Source organism: Brassica oleracea, unplaced genomic scaffold (genome assembly GCF_000695525.1).
Source record: "Brassica oleracea var. oleracea cultivar TO1000 unplaced genomic scaffold, BOL UnpScaffold00285, whole genome shotgun sequence".
Classification (NCBI taxonomy): domain Eukaryota; kingdom Viridiplantae; phylum Streptophyta; class Magnoliopsida; order Brassicales; family Brassicaceae; genus Brassica; species Brassica oleracea.
This window is the reverse complement of record NW_013617415.1, coordinates 543,934-548,981: the sequence shown is the minus strand read 5'-3', so window position 1 is coordinate 548,981 and position 5,048 is coordinate 543,934.

The following is a 5,048-nucleotide window of genomic DNA, read 5'->3' as shown; positions in this document are numbered from 1 at the left end:
AAACACTTCTTCTTCTGTCTATCTTAAATCTGGGCCACTACCTTACCTACCGCCATTCTTCTATAAAAAAAAGATCTACAAAAAAAAAAAAAAACAAAAGTTTGATTTGTTGGCTAGGTGATGGAAGAGAAATCATGCTGGCTGAGGAGAAATCCAGCCTTGGAGTGGTTAATAGGGATTTCACAAATCAGTTCTCTTATCTTTCTACCTTGTGTTCATCCCGTGTTGTTTGGAGATTCCACTGGGTTACTTGATTTGTTCTCTTAGAAATTTGAGAGGAAACTCTTGTGTGGCCACTAAAATCCGAGAAAAACACTTGTGTGGATGAGGATAAACACTTGAGAGTGTGAGGATTTTTTTTATCTGTTAACCTTTTGTGCTAAGAATTTTCAGGTTAAGATGTTTGAAGCTGACCAAAGAAGGCTTTTCAGTTAGTTTGAAGTCCAGGAGTTTTGTGACAACCTTGTGGAGGGTGTGGTGAAAGCCCTCAAGGACGTTAGTAAGATCCAAAAGAAGAGCACAACCACACGTGCACATGTAGCTAAGCCATCCTTATTCATCAATGAAAAACCCAAAGGTAAATCTGAAAACAACCTTGAAGATCTAAAAGATTTTTCAGATTTTTTACCATTTTTTGATGAATATGATGAAGAGCTGATTGAAAGTTTGATGATTTGTGAGGATAATTGTGATCTTCCTTTTCCAAAACCTGATTTTATGTTTGATAAAGAACAGACTATTGCAGAACTAACATTTTTTGCAACAGGAGCATCCGAGTAGTCTTGTTCTATTTTCACAGGATTTTGACGAAAAACCATTCGACTACCCACATCAAGGACCGCTTATTGATACTAGGAGACCCTTGGACGATGGCCTAGGTCCCATCTTTGATGAGAAAGACGAACTTGGTCCTACCTTTGATGAGAAAACACCAAGCATGACATCCATCAACATGGAGAATCATCTTTGCTTTGATCCAGGCACAACTCCAACGCCTTTGACCACATACATTCAAGTGCACTGTGAGAAACTTGATTTGATTAATTTTCTCTCTGAAATGTGTGTTAAGATCAGTTCTCAAAATGTGAAATGTTTTAGTTTTGACAAAGTTAAAGATATTCGTGTTTCAGATTCTGTTTTTGAAAACATGTTTAATTCTTTTAAAGTGTTTGAACCTGATGAACTTTTTGATCAAAAACTTTTTCAACATGACAATGACATCAATTCTGGATTTGTTTTGAGTTTAAATCAGTTCTTGAAACATAGCAAAGGTTTTGATCATTTTGAAGAGTCTCTTGAGCTTGATTTGCAACAGCCTGATTTTTGTGCTAGAAATTCATTTGATTCATTTGTCTTCAAAGAAAATAGCTTTAATCTGAGTTGTTATAGATATGCACTGATCAATGGTAACTTGTTTGCATCCACTTGTGCCTTGGACGAATTTATAGTTAAGACTTTGCTGGAACAAAAATCACTTAGAGGTAAAACTGATTTTTGTTGTGATTCTGTTTTGAAATATGATCTTGAACTTTTGTATTCTAATTTTGATCATGTTAGGCACGTTTTGAAAATGTCCTATGATATTTCATGCCTTGAAAGCATTCTGATTTACAACACCTTCTTTGATAAAAGTGCTGATCCTTGGATAAGTAATTCTCGGTTTGAAATTGATCTCTTGTGTTCTAAATCTGAGAAACTTGCGCATGTTTTGAATTTGTTCTTTAGTAACTGTGCTATCACGTGCCCTCACACCATTATGGTGTACAACACTTACTTTGATAGGCTTCATGATGATCTGAAACGTGTGCTACATGTTCTAGGGAAAGAAACTTTGGTTTCTGATCTAAACAAGTACTTGTCTTGCACATATGATCCTAGTATTTTAATGTTTGTTTTGAGTGTCCATGATAAACAGGATCAGTCTCCAAGAGGGGTCAGGAACAGAAGCAGAGATCGTGCTTATAAATTAGAGATTCGGAGATGGAAGTACTTAGGAAAACAACTTTAAAACTCCAAGGAGGTTTCTTTCCAAAATTTTCCTTCACTATATTTTACATGTTCTTTAGATTTTGTTTTCCTGATTCATTTTCTTTTGATACAGGTAAAATAGATTTGAGGTCAAATCCTTTTCAAGAGGGAGGGAATGATGTTCCCTTGGGTAGCGCACCGGGCAAAACAGACATACATGGCTTGATCATGAGAAGCAGTAAAGATATATGTTTATTGTTTGACTCATATCTTCCAAACCACGAGGCTTCAACGCATGAAATCACTTGTAGAATGTTCTCAACTCAATTATGGAGATCCTGAAAGAAGAATCAGATCAAACGGAGTTCATATGTGACAGTTATGCCATTTACAAATCAGGTGATCTTCAGTTCTCGCGAATCCAGACCACCTGAGAAACTAGAAATGGCTAACCTTCTTTCTAATGAACCAACGACCAATTAAATCATGCCAAAGGTGATTATTCATGTTCTAAATGTCCAAGAAAGTCTTGGGCTTGATGGTTTACAAAAAAAAAGAATCAAAAACAGACTTGTTTGGGCCAATTGGAGAAACCGATAAAAATTGGCTAAGGAAAAAAGATGGATTTCGACCAGGCCTTAAAGAGACATGTCTTGGCCCATATCAGGAGCATATTCTTCACTTTTCAAAGTCATGGTTGTGGTTATATCAAGAGGCAGTCTAAATTTCAGTGAAAGACTTTATTTAGTCAACTCTTTGTTTATATTTTCATTGTCTTGTTTTTAGCACATTCTTCTTTGGTTTCTACAACTTGTAATCCTATAAATAGGGCCTATGAGCCACGAAATAAAGAATTCATTTTTCTCTTTTATTTGAGTTTATCTCTTTGTTCTTTGTAGAACACTTTTCGTTTCTTGTTGAGGTTATCTCCGAGTAAACAAATCTCTATTTCGTTGGACATGTGAGTCATATCAGGAAACGTATAGAAATCCTTTTTTTGGTGGACTTGTGAGTCATATAAAGCACCAACTGAAGTCTGGTAGTATCATTGGGTCATCCGCAACCCATTGTGTTACCGTTCAATCCATCAGTTTTCCCTTTTGGCGAGTTCATATCCCTTTAGTTCGATTGAGTGATCCTTCCCTAATTTAGGGCGTATCACAAACGATACAGACACAGCCGCAGCCGCAAACTCAGCCGCAGCCGCAGCCTGAGCCGCAGCCGCAAACTCAGCCGCAGCCTCAGCCGCAGCCGCAGGAACCTGCGGGAACCAAAAGAACATCACTATTTTCCCACTTGGCCTTTGTGTCGACTTAAGGGTTTAATAACTTTAATGTGCACTTTTGTATCAAGTTCACTTGATCTTTACTAAAATTTGGATTGATCGAATCATGGCGGTTGTATGCCATTAAACGACATAGTCCCTTCCATGTATCACAAATCAGTTCTAATTATATATCAATCCTTATATGAGAAGAACTTTTATTTCTCAAACCAACCATATGTCATCTACAAACCATAAGTGTATACACATACTTTAACGATAACATAATAAATAAATCAGAAACATAACTTTATGTGAATTCTCAGTGTCAAATACATAATGAGCATCCCATAACTAAAATAACAAAGCCTTATCTATAATACACATACGTTCTACATGGCCATTGAACGCCTTGGGGGGTAAACCTTTAGTTAACGGATCCACTACCATCATGTCCGTCCTTATGTGCTCGAATGACACTCTCCGTTTCTGAACTTCTTCTTTAACAGAGTAGTACTTTAACTCCATGTGTTTAGCACCCTTCGAGTACTTGTCGTTCTTTGAAAAGAAGACAGCTGCAGAATTATCGCAGCAAATTCTCAGCGGCTTGGCTATATAGTGTCGACAATCCAAAGCCCTGAGATAAAGTTCCGCAGCCATAATGCATGAATTGTGGCCTCAAAGCATGCCTAAATTCAGCCTCCATGGTGGAAGTAGCAATGACAGACTGCTTTCCACTCTTCCATGATATTGCTCCCCCAACTAATAGGAACAAGTAGCCAAACATCAATTTTCTGCTATCAACGCATCCGGCATAGTCTGAATCTGAATATCCAATGACTTCCAGCTGATCAGATCTCCTATATGTAAGCATGCTCTCTTTGGTGCCTTGCAAGTACCTGAGAACCTTCTTTGCAGCTTTCCAGTGGTCCATTCCGGGATTACTTTGATATCGACCCAACATTCCAACAGCAAAGTTGATAGCGGGTTGACTACATGTTTGAACATAGTTCAAACTCCCAACCACCGATGTATAGGGAATTCTTTCCATTTCTTTACGCTCCAATTCATTCTTAGGACATTGCATTTTACTGAATTGGAGCTATTAAGAGCATTTCTCCATTTAATATCTCTTTAAGATCTTATTGATATATCCTTTCTGAGACAAACTTAACAGTCCTTGTGATCTATCTCGAAATATTTATATCCCGATCACATAAGATGCCTCACCCATATCTTTCATTTCAAAGTTCTTAGAGAGATACTTCTTCACATCATGTAACATACCCATGTCATTTGCAGCAAGCAAAATATCATCAACATATAGGACTAAAATCACAAACTTACTCCCACCGATCTTAATGTAGATACATCAATCAATGATGATCTCTACAAAACCATATGACGTGATGGTATCATTAAACTTTTTATATCATTGTTGAGAAGCTTGTTTTAGTCCATTTATTGACTTGCTCATCTTACACACCAAATTTTCTTTTCCTGCGACCACGAAACCTTCAGGTTGGTCCATATATACTTCCTCCTCAAGATCTCCATTCAGAAAGGCGGTTTTCACATCCATCTGGTGAAGCTCAAGATCATAATGAGCCACCAAAGCCAAAACAATTCTAAGAGAATCCTTCTTTGAAACCGGAGAGAAGGTCTCTTTTTAGTCAATGCCATCTTTCTGGGTGAAACCTTTAGCAACAAGGCGAGACTTGCGTCTTTCAGGTTTACCTTTCGAGTCACGTTTAGTCTTATAGACCCATTTACAACCAATGGTTTTGAAACCATCGGGCAACTCTACTAAGTCCCA